This window comes from Panthera pardus, unplaced genomic scaffold (assembly GCF_024362965.1).
Source record: "Panthera pardus isolate Hobbes unplaced genomic scaffold, ASM2436296v1 HiC_scaffold_25, whole genome shotgun sequence".
Taxonomy (NCBI): domain Eukaryota; kingdom Metazoa; phylum Chordata; class Mammalia; order Carnivora; family Felidae; genus Panthera; species Panthera pardus.
Genome location: NW_026526821.1, coordinates 19473012 through 19492925, shown reverse-complemented (window position 1 = coordinate 19492925; position 19914 = coordinate 19473012).

The window sequence follows — 19914 nt, the reverse complement described above, 5'->3', positions numbered from 1 at the left end:
TGCCCGGCAGAGTTCAAAGTGCTTCTCAGATGCAAAGTTTCGAGGGAGACATCACCGTCTGCTCGCCAGCCAAGTCCCCCAGATCTGCAATTACACTCTGGTTTTATTTTTTTAATGTTTATTTATTTATTTTGAGGCGGGGGGAGAGGCAGAGAGAAAGGGAGAGAGAGAATCCCAAGCAGGTTCCATCAGCATGGAGCCCAATGTGGGGCTCGATCCCATGAACCGTGACATCATGACCTGAACCGAAATCAAGTGTCGGATGCTTAGCCGACTGAGCCACCCAGGTGCCCCAAGGTGTTGTGGTTTTAAAACACAGCCATAAATTCTCTGACACGACTCCCACTGAGATGTGGGGCCTGGGCTCCCTCCCCTTGGAACAGGGACTTGTGACCACTTTTGACCAACAGAACATGGCAGAAGTGACACTATCTGACCTCCTAGGCTGTGTCATAACACTTTATTCAATTGCTCTGGGAGTCCTGCGACACCGTTAAGAAATCAGACTAGCCTGCTATCCTGAGACCACACTGCTAGAGGCCACAGGCAGGTGATGGTCCCAGCTGAGCCCAGTCTCCGGCCAGCCCAGCCCCAGCACCAGACACGGAGTGAAGAAGCCATGTTGGAAGTAGATACCATGCGAGTCATCCGGGCTGAGGCCCCAGACGTCATGGAGCAGAAGAGAGCTGTTCACCCTGTGCCCTTCCAGAATTCCTGGCCCACAGAACCTGTGAGCCCACCGGCAGGTTTTGTGAGGGTTTATTCTGCAGCAAAAGATAATCAGAACACCTTCTGGCAATGGTTCCTCATTTCTCCGTGCTCTGAGCTTGTCGGTGGAAATGCACGGTCATTTTCAAAGTCACAAGCTCCACACGGACCACGCACAAAGACATGTCTGACCCAGGCGTTTGGGTCCGGCCTGCCGGAGACCTGGACTCTGGCGTCCTGAGGATTTGGGGGGCTCCTCCATTCATCCTCGGTGGCTATTGCATCGCTGCATTGTGTCCGGCCCTGTGCTAGGGATGGGGATACAGTGACAAACAGAACGAACACAGGTCCTGCTTTCAGGAGCTCACAGTCCAGGGCAGGAGACGGACCTCAGACAAGTAATTGTAGGTTAGAAACGGAGACACATAGCATCTAACCTTGTTTGGCAAAGGGAGCAGGGAACACCTACAAAGGTGACCATCTGGGGTCCAAGGCAGAGCCCGTCTCAAGGAGAAGAGGAGGGGAAAGAGAGCTGCAGGTGGAAAAAACAGCCTGTGGGGAGACCGGGGTTGGGAGCAAGGGAGTGAGGGGGCATTCAAGGGTAACCCCCAAATTTTAAGAGAAACTATATGAAGTCACAATACTTCTGAAGTCACAATACACGAGCATGTTTCACCTGAAAGAAACCCCAGCAACTTCAATAATTCAGCCTGATATGAGCCGATGTCTCTCTCAAGATACTTTGCACAAGGTGCAATCGGCAAATCGAGACTCCACACTCGTTACTCACTGGGGTTTGCAGTCTCAAGTAATCTTCCAAATACGAAGTTGTTTCACACTTTCGAATAAAATTCTATAACATGCACCTTCTGAATTCCACCTTGCCCCTCCAGTGACAGCTCCCAAGAGGGTGACACCCCGTCTCTCAGGGATGAGACTCACCGCTCTGTTTTGGAGCGGAAGTTCTCACTCCCGGCCCAAGCTTCTGACCCCACTTCTTCGAGGTGAGGGGCACGCATCCCGGGAGATCCCCCAGGTGCACGAGAAGCTCTGGAGGGGCCTGAGGAAGACAGCGGGCTGGGAGGGTTGGAACTCAAATGAGTTTGGGGGTGACCCCAAGAAAGGTGGGCAGAGATGAAATCTGAAAGAAACGCCCGTGTGTTCGTCTCCACCCCAAACACAAGAATTTGATTAAAGAATTAAGGGGCTAAAAAGACTCTAAGGTTTGCTCCTCCCGGCAGCCAGCCAGACCCTGGTACAGCCAGAGAAACTGAGGCCTAGAGGCAAGAAGGGATGTGCACCAGGTCTGGCCTTAAGGTTAGGGCTGGGGTGAGAACCCATGCATCCAGGCGCTCTGTCTGTCCCTCCACCCACGCAGAATGGGGGTAGGAGTCCTGAGTGGCCAGCTGGCCGTGTCCATACCTGAGGCCAAACGCTGCTCACATGCACGGCTGTTTGCTCAAGGGGGCGGGCCGGTGGCCATCTGGCCACATGTCGGGCATCCAAGTGTGAATGGCCAAGCAGAGGCGCAGGGGTGGGGGTGGGAGGAGCTGCCCCCAGAGATTCTGAGAAATTGGGTGAAAGTGTACCACATCTTAGGCCACAGCCACCACGGGGCAGAGACTGGGCCCACCCTGCCCCAGGGCAGCCCTGCGCCCTCCCAGACCGGGGAGTCCTGGATTTCTGGCACTCGTGCTCGTCCCTAGCACCAGCCTGCTCAGAGATGGAGAATGGCACTGGGCCTTGGAAGAGCCTGTGTGGTCAGGTCAGGCCAGCTCTGACCAGGTGTGTGTGTCAGAGAGGGCCACGGGGACAAGCACAAAGAGCCGCTCTGTCACCCTCAGTTTATTGTCACCTTTCCTGTGCCCAAGGGAAGAGAGAGTAAATGGGAACCTCCTCTACGCCGAGAAGAAATTGACAGTCCAGTGAGGGAGCTGGGGCCTGGGCAACAGCTATAAGCACCGGCCGTGCACCGAGCGCCAAGATGAGACTTCTAGAAGAATCTGCCCAACAACGCCCTGAGGGAGGGGGTATTTCCCATGTCCCAGCTAGGGAAACTGAGGCTCAGGAAGGCTAACCGACGTGTCTATAGGAAATCCTCCAGGAAGCAGCCGCCGGTCTGCCTTTGCTCACCATTTAATTCCTGGCGGTCGGCACATCAAATGCAGATGCCCAGTGAATCTTTGTTGAGTGGGTGAGGGAAGAGTCAACTCAAGATGAGAACCCAGGTGCCAAGGTTTGCCTCCTGCAAAGACCCAGGAGCTCTCTGACTTGCCAACATGTCAAATGCTCTAAGAGAAGTCCGTGCAAAGGAGTATGAAGGTGGCTCCCAGGGGGACAGGGGTGGCGCAGAGAATGAGAACATTTGACTGAGGTTTTGAAGTGTAGATAGGCATCGCCCAGGCTGACCATTCATTCATTCCTCAAATATTTAATGAGCACCTATTCTGTGCCTGGCATTTCCATCAATGAAGGTTAAGAGGATCAGAGAGAGAGGAAACCGGAGGCAGAAGGAACCACACAGGTAGAAGTGGGAAGGCATATCTTGGGGATGTAGAACATGGGGTTCACTGGGCGAGGTGGGTAGAACCGAGACTTGAGAAGACATGACTGGAGCCGTGGGCCCAGGGGCCAGAGCATTCTGGGTGCCTGAGAGCAGACGGTAATGAGGGAAGGGTTTTTTTTCAACTCCATGGCCTGGTGTCTTTGACTGTGTCATTGGTTACCTTTGTATTCTTAGTTCATGTGTTTTTCCCCTAATTCAAGCCACGGATACCACCATGGAAACTCTAGGGTTCCAGAAGTTTTTAGTGCCATTTAAGAAAAAAGAAATTATTTTTTGCCCATTATTCATCTTTTCATAGTTTATATTGATTTCTGTATTGAAAAATATTTACTTCCACATTTAAAGCTGGAATCTGTATGTCAGGTACCCAGACTCCAGCACGGGCAGTTACGTTGCTTATAAAATATGTGACATGTTTTAATTTCTTTAAATCAATCAATCAATCATTCGTGATGTCTTTGGCAGCAATAAGATAAAAAACAGGCTTTTATTTTATTAGGAAGCTGAGCTTGTCAACATTTCAAATGGGAGGTTGCCTGACCTCCGTTTCTGCAGATTGTTGGGGAAGAGTGAACATAGACAACTCGGGGGCTGAATTTGAATGCGGCTCTACGGAGGAGGGCGGGCAGGGGGTCTCGGGTGCAGGTGGGACCCACGGGCTCACTGGGGTGGGGGGACAAAACTTGGGACAACTCCTTGGCAGGTAAGCAGAAACCCAGGAGCAGATAATCCACCTCCACTGAGTTCAGGTTGGTCGAGCTGCGCGGTCAGATCACGAAAACAATTCCAAGGATCCAGTGGCAAACAGGGAAGTAGAGGAAATGGAAGGAAAAGTAGGCAGGAACCATCAGGGTCTCTGTAATCCAGGAATGAGGAGTGTGGTGAGGGGGTTACAGACATGGGTGGGGTAGGGACCAGGGTATTCAGAGGCCAAGGAGCAGGCAGGAGCCAAATAATCAGGGACCAGCACAGAGCCTGATCCATAGCAAGTGTTCAGCAAAAATCTATTAAATGAGTGATCTTGAATACCAGGCTGATGGCTTTATTTATTTTTTAAGCTTTGATAAGGTGGCTTTTTATGTGCTCAGAGGTAACCTAGCTAAAGGCCTTCATTCGTTCATTCATTCATTCATTCATTATCTCATTTTACAGGTGAGGAAACTGAGGCTCAGTGACACTAAGTGGCTTAGCCAGGGCCCCAAAGCTGGCAGGTGCGAGAATCAGGACTTAAACCAGTTCTGTGCGAGTCCAGAGAACCCAAGTTCTTTGTCTCCTGGGACTTTGTCCTGCAGGAGAAGAAAGTGAAAAGACAAGGCTACAGCATGACTTTCGTGTGACCTAGGAACCTTTGCTTCAATAGGCTCCTACTTTCATAAAAATATACTAAAAATTATAATTTATGACTGTGTTGGCATAAAGGAAAATGTAATCCAGGCTGAATTATATTCATATTTTTCATCTGAGTTTAAAGAAATTAAAACACATCCATGGGGCTCCCAGGGGCACCTGGGTGGCTCAGTGGGTTAAGCCTCCAATTTTGGCTCAGGTCATGATCTCACGGTTCATGAGTTCAAGCCCTGCATCAGCACAGAGCCCACTTCAGATCCTCTGTCCCCCTCTCTGCATCTTGCCAGTTCATTCTCTCTCTCTCTCTCTCTCTCTCTCTCTCTCTCCCTCTCCCTCTCCCTCTCCCTCTCCCTCTCCCTCTCCCTCTCCCTCTCTCTCTTTCTCTCTCTCAATAAATAAATAAACTTAAAAAAAAAACATTATCTGCCGTCCCTGCAGGGCAGGGAGCAAGGTCTGTACAAGGATGTCTCAGGGATGTGATCTCTGCGCCCAAGAAACTGGTCCGTCCCCTTTCAAACTAACCAAAGCCACTCTTTGGGGTGTAGGCCTTGGAAGCTACCAGAAGGTCAGAAGAATCCTCCCCTGGCACATGCCGGAGCCCTGCAGGGGTCTTCCCAGACCTTGAGACATGTTCACATCTTCAGCTGGACCGTTGAGAGGGAAAAGCTCAGTCAATGGTGGGGGCGGGGGTGGGGGTGGGGGGGCTCAGACCACGGCCAATTTTGTGCACACAGAGAAACAGAGGGAAAATCTAGGCTGCCCCAAGTCCCGGCCCTGCCCTTCCCCCAGCACTGCAGGTGGGGAGATGCTTGGGCTGACCCTCTGCCTCCACCCTTGCCTGACTTCCTGGAACTGCTTCCCTGGGAGGAGCTACAGGCCCGTGGGTGACCTTCGGCATCTCTGACCTCTGTCTTCGGTCCCTAGCCCCACCCCTATTCCTTAGAGCTCCTGGGCAAGAACAGGGGGCACCGTGGGGAGGGGGATCCCAGAGCCTGCCCAACCCCCTCTCAACGTCCCCCTCAGTCTCCTCAGCCTCTGTACTTCTCTTCTAGAAATCAAAGCCACCCTTCCTGGGGCTTCCTGACAACTCCCCACCTCCCTACCAGCCCCAGTCCTTAGCTTTCTGAAAGAAAATGTGAATGATTTTCAATTTAATCTATGCCGGGCTCTGTGCTGAACACTATACTTCCTCAATGCCCCGAACAACTCCACAAAATAGGCAGTTATCATTGCTGCACAAGGGAGTCCTATGGGTTAGGGGACTTGCTCAGGGTCACACAGCAATAAGTGGCCTGGTCAGGGTTCAGACCCCCATGGCTGGCTCCAGAGTCCTGGGTGCTTCTTCAGTGTCTCCTTGGTGCCAATTCCCTAGCCTGACTCTCATGCCTGTCCTTACCTGGCCTTTGTCAAGCCCTATAAAGGCGCCCCACCACAGCCCCAGCCCCCACCATCAGGCACGCTCCCAACATTCAGAGCCACCGATGATTCTTCAAACTCCCATGTCAATTCATCCTCCTGTGTCTTTGGGCCCACTGTTCCCCCAGCCTGGGACACCCTTCCAGACAGAGGAAGTTCTCCAGTGGATTGAACGTGGCGTTTTGACAGTCTGGCCTAAGTCTGAATCCCACCTCTGCCCCTGGGTCCAACATGTGTGACTTTGGGGGAGTCACCTTCCCTCTCTAAACACTGATTTCCTTTAACTGTAAAATCGGAGCCACAAGGCCGCCTCGTACTATTTGCGTGAGAATTCACTGAGAAAGGATAGGTAGAGGTATAGGCACAGAGTGAGGATTCCAGGGACATTCTCTAGGCAACCACCCCTCACCACCACCTGCCCCCATCACCGTGACTACCTCCTACCCTTTAGACCTCAGCTCGCACATCACCTCCTCTGAGACGCCTTTGGGGAGTCCCGCAGACAGTGGCAGTGGATTGCTCTTTGGGCCGTGAGCTCTGGGAGGATGAGTCTCCTTTGGACCCCAGCCCAAAATGTGGGGCTGGCTGTGTGTGTTGTGATGTTTGTTGGAAGGAGGGAATTGTTGGAATGAGGAGACAGAGAAAGGAGGGAGGGAGGGAAAGAAGGAAGGGAGGAAAAAGGGATGGAATAAGGAAAGAAGAGACAGGGAGGAGGGAGGGAGAAAGGAGAGAAAGGAGGGGATGGAGGGGGAAGGAAGAAGGAAGGAAGGAAGGAAGGAAGGAAGGAAGGAAGGAAGGAGTAAGGGAGGAGGGAGGGAAGGAAGGAAGAAGGAGGAGGGAGGGAGGAAGAGAGGGAGGAGGGATGAAAGAAGGAAGAAGGAAGGAAGGAAGGAAGGAAGGAAGGAAGGAAGGAAGGAAGAAGGAAGGAGGAAGGGAGGAGGGAAGGAAGGAAGCATGGAAAGAGAGAGGGAGGGAGGAGGGAAGGAAGAAGTAAGGAAGGAAGGAAGCATGGAAGGAAAGAGGGAGGAAGGAGGGAAGGAAGGGAGGAATGAGGGAGGGAGGGAGGAAGGAGGAAGGAAGAAGAAGAAGGAAGGAAGGAGGATAAGAGAGGAGGGAAGGAGGGAAGGAGGGAGGGAGAAGGAGGGGGAAGGGAGGACAAAGAATGAAATGCATCAGAAGAGGGCAGTTTGGGGTTGGTAATAGGTCCGGACATGGAGATTAATAGTAGAAACATGACTTGAGCCTTAATTATTTTGCTAATTAGGCCCAAAGTGTCTGGGGGCAGGAAGAAGGCAAGTGCACTTAACCTGATTACCCAATAGCCACCGGCCCCACTGCTGCTCAGGATCCCCACTGAGTGGACCCGCGCCCCCTTCACCCAAGGCGCCTCAGACTTGGAGCTCCCAACACCCCTCACTGGACCGAGGGGTGGCCTCAGGAAGCAGAGCTGGGCTCCAACCCCTGCCTGGTGGGCTCCCTGGGATGTGGGGGATTCTCGAAGCGGCCTTCCCCCTCGTGACAGACCAGACCCCGTGCTGAACCAGGGAACAAGATTTAATCCTTCTCCTGGGACTAGAGGTGGGGGAGGGGTGGGAAATGGGGAAACCTGCAGGCCAGGTCACAAGTGAGCCCAGGCAGAGCCCTGGCCCTCCTCCCCCTCCTCCTCCCCACCCTCCTCCTCTGCATCCCCAGCCCCAATCCCCCATCTCCCCTACTGCTCCCCATCCCCCATCCCTGTCCAGCCCTCCCCCTCTCCCCTCCAGCTCTCCATCCCTTCCCAGGGAGCCCTGGTAATAACAGCCTCCAAACCAGCCAGACAGGTTCTGGGGGACCCAGCCCAGCCCCAGAGGCAGGTAAGGAGGTAGAGCGGTGATCCCCCCACCCCCCCAAGCTGCCGGCTGCCTGAAAACACCAATTATCTCTGCAGTCCGCTGGCCTGCTCTGCCAGCCCAGCTCCGTGGCCTGGGGTGGGTGGGGGCGGGGTAGAGAGGAGGACACCCTGGATGCAGGCTCTGTGCTTCCAGACCCCGCGGTCCCCGAACCCGCCAACCACGGATGCAGTTTCAGAGAGCTCTCTTCTGAGACCCGACAGTCTGCGGAGTTCTGCCCGGCCAGACACATTGACTCACATTTAATTACACATGGAACCAATCATCTGGTTGAAATGAGTGAAGTCTCAGAAAGGAGGTGTGAAATTGGGGGGGGGGGGGATATGGGGATTAGCAACTTTTTTTCTTACAAATACCTTGTTTGAAGCTTGGACATGAAAACAACCCATGAAAATCCCTTTGATAGCCAGGGTTCCCAGACTCGATTGTCTCCACCTCGTGCCCCTTGGCCAGTGATAGGAGAGGAGGAAAGGAGAAAGGTCAGAGCAGTGGTAAGTCAGTGTGTATTTTGAGTGGGAATGCGACGGACGTGTGTGTGAGCATATAAACGTAAGCCACGTAGCCTGGGTTCAAATCCCACCTGCACCTCTTCTTAGCTGTGTGACCCTGGGCAAGTTAATGACCTCTCTGTGTCTCGGCTTCCCCATCTGTAAAATGGGCAAACGAAGTGTTACCTGTCTCCTGGAGTTGTCATGGGAACAGAAGGAATTCATAAATGCACTTGGCAGAGGACCCATGGTGGGCCTCATTTCAGTGCTTCCTGTCACTACTCCCATTGGTATCATCAACCGGGCATGTGTGTGTGTGTGTGTGTGTGTGTGTGTGTGTGATACGACCAAGGAAGGACCCCGCAGATGAATAAATGGATCTTCATGGACAAATGGAGAGCGGATATGACAGCTTTAATTACCACTCTATAGATTGCAAGTTTGACGCTAAAATCAAGCTGCGGGCAGGAGGCTCTAGGAGAGAATCTATCTCCTTACCTTTTCCAGCTGGTGGAGGCCGCCTGCACTCTTCCTTCCCTTCCCGAGCCTGCTTCCCTACTCATATACCTCTTCTCTCTGCTCCCGGCCACAAAGGTCCTCCACCTTTAAGAACCGTTGTGATGACATTTGCCCCACCCAGGGAACGAAAGATAATCTCCCCAATCTCAAGGTCATTACCTCTCATCACATCTGCAAAGTCCTGTCTTCCATGGTAAGGTAACATGTTTACAGGTTTTGGGGATTTGGATGCGGACATGGTAGGGAGGCCATTATTCTGCCCCCCGCCCACAAGAAAAGCACCCCCTCCCCCCCCCCCCCCCCCGCCGCCTGCCGCTCTAAATGTGTCTAAATGTGTTGAATCACACTGTACATCTGTCTGTCTTCTGGAGCTCTGGGCACTGCCAGAGGCTGGAGGTAGGCAGACTGGCAATGGCCAGGCCACCATCCCCTACAGTTCTCGGGTCATCTGGCCAGGTTGGGGCAACTCTGAAAGTGCGGCGAGGTACGGATGGGGCTCTGCCCTCACACTGCCCTGTGTGTCTGTCGGGACAACGTTCCCTGTCTGAGCCTCCAATTTCCTCCTCTGGAAAGCATTCTGAGGACCGTGCACAATGACACATGACATTCCTGGGACAGTGTTGGGCATAGAGCAAAAACTCAATTGGTGTTTCATTACACCCGTTCCACACCCCTGGGACGTGAAGGTCGGGCTCACATTTACGACAGCCGTTGGAGTGTGAGACAGGGTTTTGTGTGTCTGTGTGTGTGTGTGTGTGGAGGAAAGCGTGTGAACGTGTGAGCGTGAAGGTGTGTAAAAGAATGCTCCCCTGCACGGAAAACTTAGCCCTGTGCTCTCTCCTCCGGGCCAAGGCCTCCCGCCAAGTCGGAAGGCCCAAGCAGGCGTACCCACAGACCCCATCCTTCTGGGAGCCTGACCACCGTGAGATGCCCCGGGCAGGACACTTCTTTGAAGTTTCCTGTCGCACACATTCTGCTCCACATATCATCCACTGCTGCTCTGTGATAAAGAACAACGTTTCAAGCGGCAGCTCTTTGGAACACTATACAACTGTTAAAAAGGTAAGCCAGACTTTGTACAGGCGAGATGTCGAAACCATATGAAGCAAAAGGAAAAAGGGAGTTTCATAACCCTGGGTATAGGTTGGACCCATTCGGGTTTTAAAAAAGAAGTGCCCCTCTTGCCAAGTGTCAGAAACGCAAATGCTTTCAAGGTACGAGGCAGAAAGTGGGTGGATAGAAGACTCCAGCGGGGGGAGTCAGACCAAGTCGTGTGGGGCAGGGGGCCTCCACATCAAACATTCAAATGCCAGCTCTCAAGGTGGACAGTCAGCTTTTGGCCTCTGGAGTCTGTAGAAGGGTGTGTGTGTGTGTGTGTGTCTGTGTGTGTGTGTGTGTGTGTGTGTGTGTGTGTGTGTGTGTCTGGGAGGGGTATAGAAATGATGGTTTTACAGTGGGAATGTCGGGTTTCAGAGCCTCTAGCCCTTTCCTTTTCTGTTTACACTTTGCCTTTCCTTAATCTTTTGAAACAAGCTTACACAGGTATCACAAAAGTCTCAGTATGGTTTTAAGCTTAAAAACCAATATTTCTCTAACCATAAAAAATGAAGACACAGAGGTAAATACACACTCAAATATTTGTGCAAAGCTGGTGCACACCAGGAAACCCGATGATGCCGACGCGGCGAGGGCACCTGACGGGGACACCGACCCAGGCTGGGCAGGAATCTGGGCTGCCTCCTCCAGCCTCAGGGGCGGCTGGGCCCTGCCCAGGCAGTCACCGTCCGGGCCTCGGGGAAGGTCAGCAGGGTCTGGAGCTGAGACGCGAGTGTCCCGGGGCCTGCGCACTCCAGTGAGCTCACGCTCACACACCCATGCGCCGCTCCGCAAACAAACACCCTGTGTGATGCGAACGTTCCGTCCTCGGCGGGCACCGGTCTAAGAGACGACAGATCAGGCGTCCGTGGCTGACTCTGCCCTTTGCCTACCGAGACGTGCCATTTTCACTCTCTGACCTTTGATTTCTCCATCTGCCAAATGAGGATAAAAGATGATGCATGAAAAATGCCCAGCGCAGTAGCTGCCCAGTCAACAGGGTTTCTAAAGAAGCAAGGTCCTAGCCTCTCCCCGGGCCCTGGCCTCCAGCCAGGTAGGAGTTCGTCATCAGAAGTAGGCGGGCTGCCCAGAGAGAGCAGAGTCCGCTGGTCTTATCAGGCCAGCCTGATCCGGCCCCACAGAGAGCTGGCCTCTGCCCTCTGACTACCTACATCTGAATAGTTCTGGGACATGTACCACATGATCCCGTGGCCCTAAGGCTGAGGGTCTTCCCTGCCTGCCTGGAGGAAAGCAAGATATCCCCATTTTGTAGATGGGAGCTCAGAGAGGCTCTGTAACGTCTACTCATACATCTGTCTTCATTCATTCGTTCATTTGGTGTTTAAATGAGATACTAATAAGGACCAGGCACTGTGTTAGGCCCAGGGCAGGAGGAAGAAGCAGTAAACCGCACCTACAATGTCCTTGCCATCACAGGATCAGGACCAGCTTCATGGGCATGGGACCTGTGCCGTCACAGGGGGCCTTGCAGCTAGAAGGGGCAATGCTCACTCTGTCGCCATCTTAAACTTCTTCATAATTGTGAAACAAGAGCCCCCCCACCCCCCCGATCCTCATTTTGCACGGGGCCCTGAAAATCATGTAAGTGATGGAGTCAAGAGGTCACGAAACTGAATAACCAGTCCCCAGGAGATAAAATGTACAGGGAAAGGAACCTGAGCAAACCTTGGAGAGGTTGGGGGGAGGGGGGGATGGTAATGGGTGGGGGATGCTTGAGCTGCGCTGTGACTTTCCTAAGAGAGCATCTTTCTGGCTGAGCCTGACAAATGAGTCAAAACTGACCTGGTAAAGACATAGAAAGATAAGATGAATTATAGTTTTCTTAACTCCAAAAAAGAGTCCTGGTCTTACAGGACCTTACAGTACAGACCATTACGAGGTTTCGTTCAATTCATTCATTCATTCCACTCATTCATTCATTCATGCATTCGGCCGATATATTTCAAGCACTCACTCCGCAGCAAGTACTGAGCAGGCCAGCAGAACAGTACAGGACAAAACAGACCAGACCTTATGACACATGTGTCCTAGCAGGGAAATGGCCGTTAACACAACTTATTGCGCAGAATTATGTATCTCTTCCTGGGGTTTGCGTGAGGAAGATGTACAGGATACTAAGGAGCACATGATGGGGACTGAGCTGTGTTGGGGGACACTTCCTGCCCCACCCGGGGCAGGCACAGGGGAGACCCTGGGAGAACGTGGGCTTGGGGGGTCCTGTCTCTGAATTCTGTTCCACTGCGGACATCGGCTGGGCCCTGCTGACTCCAGGAGGCACCATGCCAGCAACCACCTGGCCGTTCCCTGGTCCCAGGGGCAGTGGGTGGACCTGGGGAGGAGCTAGCCCCTGGCCGGGAGAGGGCAGGAGAGCAATAAAAAGTGTAATTAAAGGGAGACAGCTTTCAGAAGGAGGGCGAGAGAGAGGCTAGGCCTTCTGACCAACAACAGTATGTCTGGGACTTCTGTCACAAATGTCAAGCCACCTTCAGAGCCCTCTAAGCAGGTGCCCCATGTTACAGTAGAAGAAACGAAGTCTCGGACAGGCTAAGCAACCACCTAAGGTCACAGTGAAATTGGCAGCAGCATCCAGTCTCTGACTCCCAGAGCAAGATGCTGCCTCCACTCACCTCCTCCCTGACCAGAATCTCTCCAGGTACATGGCAGTCCTCCAGGGAGATTTCCCTCCAGCCCCAGAACCAGCAATGCCTACATTTCTCCTGAGCAGTGGGTTTCTTTGTGTTTCTTTAAGGAGCACTGTAGGGTCTCAAAGTCAATCTTTTTTCCCTCTTCCCATTGGCCGCCAGGAAGCCCAGAGTCCACATGGGGGCCCATCACAACACAACTTTATATCGGATGGGAACCGTAACGTCACTCCTGTTCAACCTCACTCTTCTACGCTGCTTTTAATTTTCTATTTTTTACTAATTTGTGATATGGTTTGGCTCCCCCCGCTACCCCCAGCCGCATTAAGCCGCCTTCAACCTTTTCAGCATTCTCTACGTGACTGCTTCCTCCCTGCCTGTCTGCAGAGAGCCTTCTCTGACTCCTCCCGCACGAGGCCCAGGTGATGTCGCCTGACTCCCTATCCTCACCCTTTCTCCCCGTTCGAGCTCCCACCACACCCTGACCGGCAACCCAGCCCCCAAATTCTAATTTCCGGGGAAGCACACGCTTCTTGGCCCAGCTTGGGTCAGGTGTCTACTCGCAGTTCAAGCAGCCGCGTCTGCGTGCCAGACCATGCAAAGGGACACGTGTGGGGGGCTGCGTGTCCCAGAAGCAACATGGCAGCTAACACCCTAACTCGTCATCATAGTCAACCCCTTAGGACCTGCGTGCAGCCTCCTCTTTCCAATCCCAGCCATCTTCCTGCACCACCCTCTCCAGCCAGATAGGGCACCTGGATAATCCAATTGCTGTTCCGGAAACTTCCTCCGCTGCCGCCTGTGGGATTTCACCCAGGCTGACTCCTCTCCCAGGGCAGCCCCTTCCTCCAGCTCCGTCTGTCTGTCCCGGTGGATCACCAACCCAAATGCTGCCTCCTCCCTTTCCTAAGCCTGCTTGGTCCAGTCCAGCAGTTCTGGTCCTCCCCCTGCTCCCATTCGGTGCCAACTGTCCCCCCTGTGCTGTGTCTATTTCCACCCTGCACCACGAGTTCCCACGAGGCTCTGACAGCCTTCTCAGGATGCTGGACTGCCAGACGGCAGGGACGCCAAAGCAGGAGGCAAAGCCACGTCCCTTGGGGACAGACGGACCTCAGTTCAAATCCTGACTCAGCCACTTCGCAGGAGGACTTGGGCACACCCCTGCTGGCTGGGAAGGAGCCAAGTGTCATCACCGGGAGGCAGACTCTGGGGCGCAGGGCCCGTTGCTCACCCACTACCCCGAGTGCCTTGAGAGGGACAGGCCAAAGCTGACAGTGCTTTGTGAACAGAGGGGCCAAGGCAGGGGTCGTTGGGGCAGGACTTGAATTCGGAGCCATGTTACCTTGGGTGATGCCTGGAGACTTCACCGGACGTTTCTCGAAGGTCTGAGCTTGGAGTGCCTTAGAAATCTCCTAACCAGCCAATTTTCCTCTGGAAAAGTAAGTGGGTACCGAAAATGGCGGACAAGGTAAGGATCACGAGAGTGAAGACGGAGACGATGATGGCGGCCATGAGCTAACACACAGAGCACTACGTATCCACGGTTGTAAGCGCCTTCTGACACAACCCTGTGAGGCGGGGGCAAATATTACCACCCCATTTTACAGACGAAGACACTAAGACGGGGAGCAGTGAAGTAACTGGTCCAGAATCACACAGCCAGAGCATGTTGGAACGGGCACTCTGGTTACAGAGTCTGCACCCCTACCTGTAATATGACTAACTAGATTTACACTACAGTGAAAATAGCTATCGCTATTTATCAAGCCCCTACTATGGCCGGGAACCGTGCTAAGCACTCTCTGCAGGCACAAAAGAGATTCAACTCTGACAGGATCAGAGTTCCCGTTCAGCTGATAGAAAATCTGAAACCTCCAGGTGAAAGCAGCCTTTCCATGGGGCCAGTAAGTTCAGACGTGGCCGTCATACCCAGCCAGCCTGACTCTGGGCCCCCCATCTTAACCACAGACACACTGTGGTTCTGCAGCTGTGTATACGTGTGCACACACGCTCTTGCATAAGTCCACGTGCACATGCACACATGTGTACCGGGCCACGCTTGCCCCACGCAGACTGATGGAAACACAGCTTCCAAAATGCAACGGTGCTGTCACCACGTGAGGGACCCCAGCCCTTGGCCTGAAGACTCAAGATGTTCTCTCCAAAAAGTGGCTCCCTAAGTGGGAGGCAAGTTTGCATAGCGACCATGCCAGAAAATGCTGGCAAGCCCTGTCAGTCAAGGCTCCCTGGGCTCTGAGCATCTGGAAAAAGCCGGTGGGGGTGAGAATATTCGCACTCGGGGCTGAAACTCCAGCTTCTTTCCCACAGTACGTTCACAGCTGTAAATCCTACTTCCCAGGAGCTCCTGCTGGGGTTTGCACACCGCCTTCCAGGGGCCTTCCCTGCCAATCAATTTCGGTGTGAATTCAGCCAGAGATCCCGGCCAGCAGAACCGGTTAGACCTGCCTGACAGTCTCCGTGTTGCAATGCAGGAGTCTGGGCTTGCGGCTAAGTCTATCCTTCCAGATTGCTTCTGGGAGCATTTCCTGAAGTCCCACCTCCTTCCCAGCCCTCTCCCGAGCTCGCATCTTCCTGGGGTGACCCCTGACCAGACCAGCCCTGCCTGCGGTAACCACAGCACCCACCAGCCACCAGACATCTCCGCACATCCCTCCTGCAGCCAGAAGAAGAGGGCAACATATTCTCCACTTTACCAAGAGGCAACGGAGGCTCAGAGAGGTGAACTGAATTCCCCAGGTCCCCAGAGCCAGGGAGAGGAGGTGCTGGGTTTACACCCAGGTCTGTCTGGCTCCACAACCCGAATTTCTTCTAGCCGCCACCCCCCCCACCCGCTTCAGCTCCAGTGAGGGTTTCAGAAACCAGACAAGGTCTTCTTTTTGGCATCTGTGACCCAGAAGTGATTGAGGAGATGACCTAGAGAGGGGTGGATTAGGGGTGGCAGAGAACTTCATGGAGAAACAGCTCAGGTCAAGGGGCAGAGAGGCTGGAGAAGCCAAGGCAGGTGCTGGGGTCAGTGTGGCCAGAGTTCAGGATGTCGAGTGAAGAAGAGAGGGGCAAAGGCTCACAATGCAGGGCCCTGAAGGCCAGGCCATAGGATCTGGAATAGGTCCTGGATGTGATGGAGAGCCATAGATGGTTTCTGAGCAGGACTAGTTGCCAGTATCTCAGAAAAATTAATGTGAAAGCAATGTCTCTCCTCATCCCAAGAAAAGAAAACTATACCTACGTACCACGACAGATGTTAACTAGACTTACTATGGTGATCGTTTTGCAATATATACAAATATTGAATCATTATGTTGCACACCTGAAACTAATATAAAGTTACGTGTTAATTATACCTCAATAAAAAGAATTTTGTAAAAAAAGCAATGTCCCTAGTGGAGCACAGGTGGCTCAAAAGGATGCTGGAGGGTGGTCTGGAGGGATGGGAGGTGCTCTCTTCTCAGAGTCAAGTTTTCACTGAATAAAACCCCAGAAGCATTTTTCACCCAGTTACAAACTCTACCTCACCTATCATCCAACCCCCAGGCTTAAGAGCATAATAGTTAAAAGCACAGACTCTGGATAAGAGCCTGCATTTGAATCCCAGCACTGCCACTTACTAGCGGTGCATCCTTGGGCAAGTTGTTTAACCTCATCCAGCAAAGGGCGACTATCTCCCTGCCTCCTAGAGTTAGTATAAGGGTTACGTGAGCTAATAGCTGCAAAAGCACTTCACTGCCAGGCTTACGGAAAGCGTTTGGAAGATAGGGACCTTTGGGGCCACAGCCCCTGGTCTGCCCCTCAGAGGTGGAGACAGGATGAGCCTGACATGGAGCCTGACCCGGGTCCTGGTCACCACCGAGTGCTTTGCTACCCACATACCATCGCTTTAACAAGTCCTGGCAGAATCCCAGGAACCAAAGCCAGGCTCACAGGTCTGCAATCTGTAGAATGAATCCAGTACATGGCAACAATTTCATCGGATTCAACCTAATGCTTCCACTTTTTGAGAGCGGGATTTCTGGAGCCCTCTTAGTCTGGTGCATTCTCCTCCCACAGGCAAATGGAGCAAGGAAGGCAGGCCATCCAGGAAAACCCAACGGAATCAACCTTTTTGGCCATCTCGAGCAAAAGAAAGGTGTTTTAGATATATGAAGCCTGATTTCCAACTGATACGTGACTTCCCTACTATATAAAAGTATACAACCCAGGGAGCGGTCACTCCCTGCTGACTCTGAAAGAGACAGAAGCTGGATAGGCAGGCAAATATGGGTTCCCTTTGAGGTTTTCATCTGAGGGTCAGGACAGACTCTTCCCAGGGGCCTCTGTGCTTTGCTCCTGCCCTTTGACCTTCCCCAATTCGCCCCAGAATCTGGCTCAGCGTCTTGGACTGCCAGAGCCACGGTGTAGGTGAAACTGAAATTTGAAGCATTGCTCTCTTCCGGGACAAGGACAAACTAGTGGGGCTGTTGCTTTTGCAAACAAGACAGTGACGAGACCAGAGGTAAGTTTTTGGAAGAGGACCCTGGCAGTCTGCGAGGGGCCAGTCCAGGGTGGGGCCTGGAAAGCGAGTTTATGAGACTCTGGGAACTGACCCAGAACAAAGTGGGGACATTCCAAACTGAGGTGCGGTGGTGGAAAAAGCCAGAAGCGTGCATCACAGAGGGGATATGAAAGCAGGTCTGCCCCCAAGAAACTGGCTTATTTCTCAAGAACTAGGACAGCGGGAACTTGGAAAGGCTCACTTGCCAGTGGTCTTAGCCGTCACCTGGAGACACACTCTCTCCCAGCTCTGCTCGGAAAAGGAGTCCCCTGACTCTATTTACCTAGCTATGAAATGGCTCTGATGCCTGATCCTTTCCAGGATGAGGTAAAGAGCCAAAAGTCCTAAAGAATGCAAGAGGGTGGGGTGGGGCCCGGGGCTGCTCACACATGTGTATCAATTTCCCAGCCCCAATTATCCAAAAGAAATGTCCTCTGGAATCATGTCAACCTCTCTTCCTCTATATTCCGCTTTTATCTGTTTTTTTGTTTTTTTTAAGGTTCATTTACTTTGAGAGAGAGTGAGCATGAGCGGGGAAGGAGCAGAGGGAGAGGGATAGAGAGAATCTTAAGCAGCCTCCATGCTCAGCACAGAGCCCAATCCAGGCCTCGATCTCATGACCACGAGATCATGACCTGAGCCGAAATCAAGAGTCTGACACCTAACCAAACTGGAGCACCCAGGCCCCCCTGCCTTCCACTTTTAGAAAGCCTCTTCCTGCATCAATGAAACACAAAGCAAGAGCTTGGGGGAGGTTGATTTTGACTTGAGGACACTGAATACAATCTTTTCTGGATGTTTACAAAGTGTTTACCAAGCAGCCCGCTCTCCAAACCCTAGCAATTGCTTAAAACAAGAAAGCTGTTGATTTGCGCAGTGTTTTCTTTAAAAAAAAAAAATCATCACAAATGTTAGATTTAGAGACATTATTTCTTTTTAAAAATAACTTGTCAAGGGTACAAAGTATTTAGGAGGTTTTCTTCTCAGCTCAGAAAGCAACAGGGAAAGGAGCCTTTTTTTCTGCATGAGATTAAAAGGGGGGGGGGAGGGAGGGGTGGATAAATTGGAGAAGGGAGGGGGATCAGAAACAGGAGTGAGGCTGGTTAGTTCCCTGCCCTCTGAATCCCAACAAGATTCATCTCTGATCCACCCACCCCTGCCTTTTTCTCTTCAAAGACCCACCAAGAATCTAGAGGGAACAACCAGACTGAGTTCTGTTCTGCACCCCCTCCCAGCCTTCCCTCCCTCCTGTCCCGCCCCCCCCCCCCACCGCCCAGTGCTCCCTGACCTGCCTCTCATATCAGATGTCAGCCTCTCTCTTCACACACAGATACCAGAATGTGTCCCAAAGGGTACCACTGAGGGATGCAAGATTTTAGTGGATGATACACAATGTTGTTGTTTTTTTTTAATTAGCAATATGTATTTTAAGGAGTATCAAAAAACTAGATACTGATAGATGATAGATAGATAGATAGATAGATAGATAGATGATAGATAGCTAGGACCTCAAAGCCATGCTTTCACAGACATTACCCCTTTCCTTTTTAAGTACATTTTATTCAACACATATTCATTCAACCAATTACTGGGTTATTGGGGTCTTACTGAGTGCCAGACACCACTCATAGTGCTTAGGGACATGGGTGAACAAAAGTCATCAGACATTGACCTCACAGAGCTTATGTGCTGGCAGGAAAAAGCAGAAAATAAGCCATAGATGAATAAATAATCCAGTGTTCCAAGGTGATTAGCATTAGGTGGGGAGGGGTGAGAAGAAAAGGGACAGTAGAGCAGAATAAGGCAGGTCTGGAGCGCCCAGGGAGGCGGGAGGGAGCAGGTTGCCAGATCAGGTAGGGTGGTCAGGATAAACCTCATCAGGAAGGGGAGACAGATCTGAGCAAGGAAGTGAAGGGGGTGAGGGAGCTGGCCACAGCTCTCTCTGAAATAAGATGGTGCAGGCAGAGGGAGTACCAAGCACATGTCCTGAGCAAGGAGAAAGAAATTTCCCATTCCAGAAAGAAATTTAGACCTAAAATGTTCTTCCCTTACCCATCGGACTTGGATAATGCTTATCCAGGCTTCATATCCTAGCTCAAATATCACCCCCTCCAGGAAGCCCTCCCTGATCACTCTCCCCAGGCTAGGTCAGCTTCACTTCAGTACAGATGCTCTCAGAGATCCGGGTTGCTTTCTCCTTTTGAAACTCTACACCGATTCCTGTTACATCTAACTGCTCGCACGCTCTCTCTTTCCTGCTAGACTGTAAACTCCACGAGGATTGTTTGCTGGGATTATTTCTGGTTTTGTTCATTGTTGTATTGCCAACACCTAGCACAATGCCTGGCATATGGAAGACACACAACAGATGTTTGTTCAGCGATTGGATGGATAGTCTTAGGTGGCAGGCCCGGAAGCAGATTATTCGCTGAACGCAGGATTGTAGCAGTTGTGGAGAACTGGGACAGTAGGCTCCTTTGGGACCCAAAGTTTTGGTGGGCCAGAGCAGCTCCAGAAGCTGGAGCCCCTGCCATAGCAAACCTGGATCAGCCCAGGAGCCCCACCTCTCTCTCGCACCCACCTGTTCACAAGCCGCCCCCCACAGGCCGTCTTGCCAGGATAGCTTGTCTTCACTGGAGAAGCCAAGTCTCAGATATTCAAGAAGCTTTTGCTC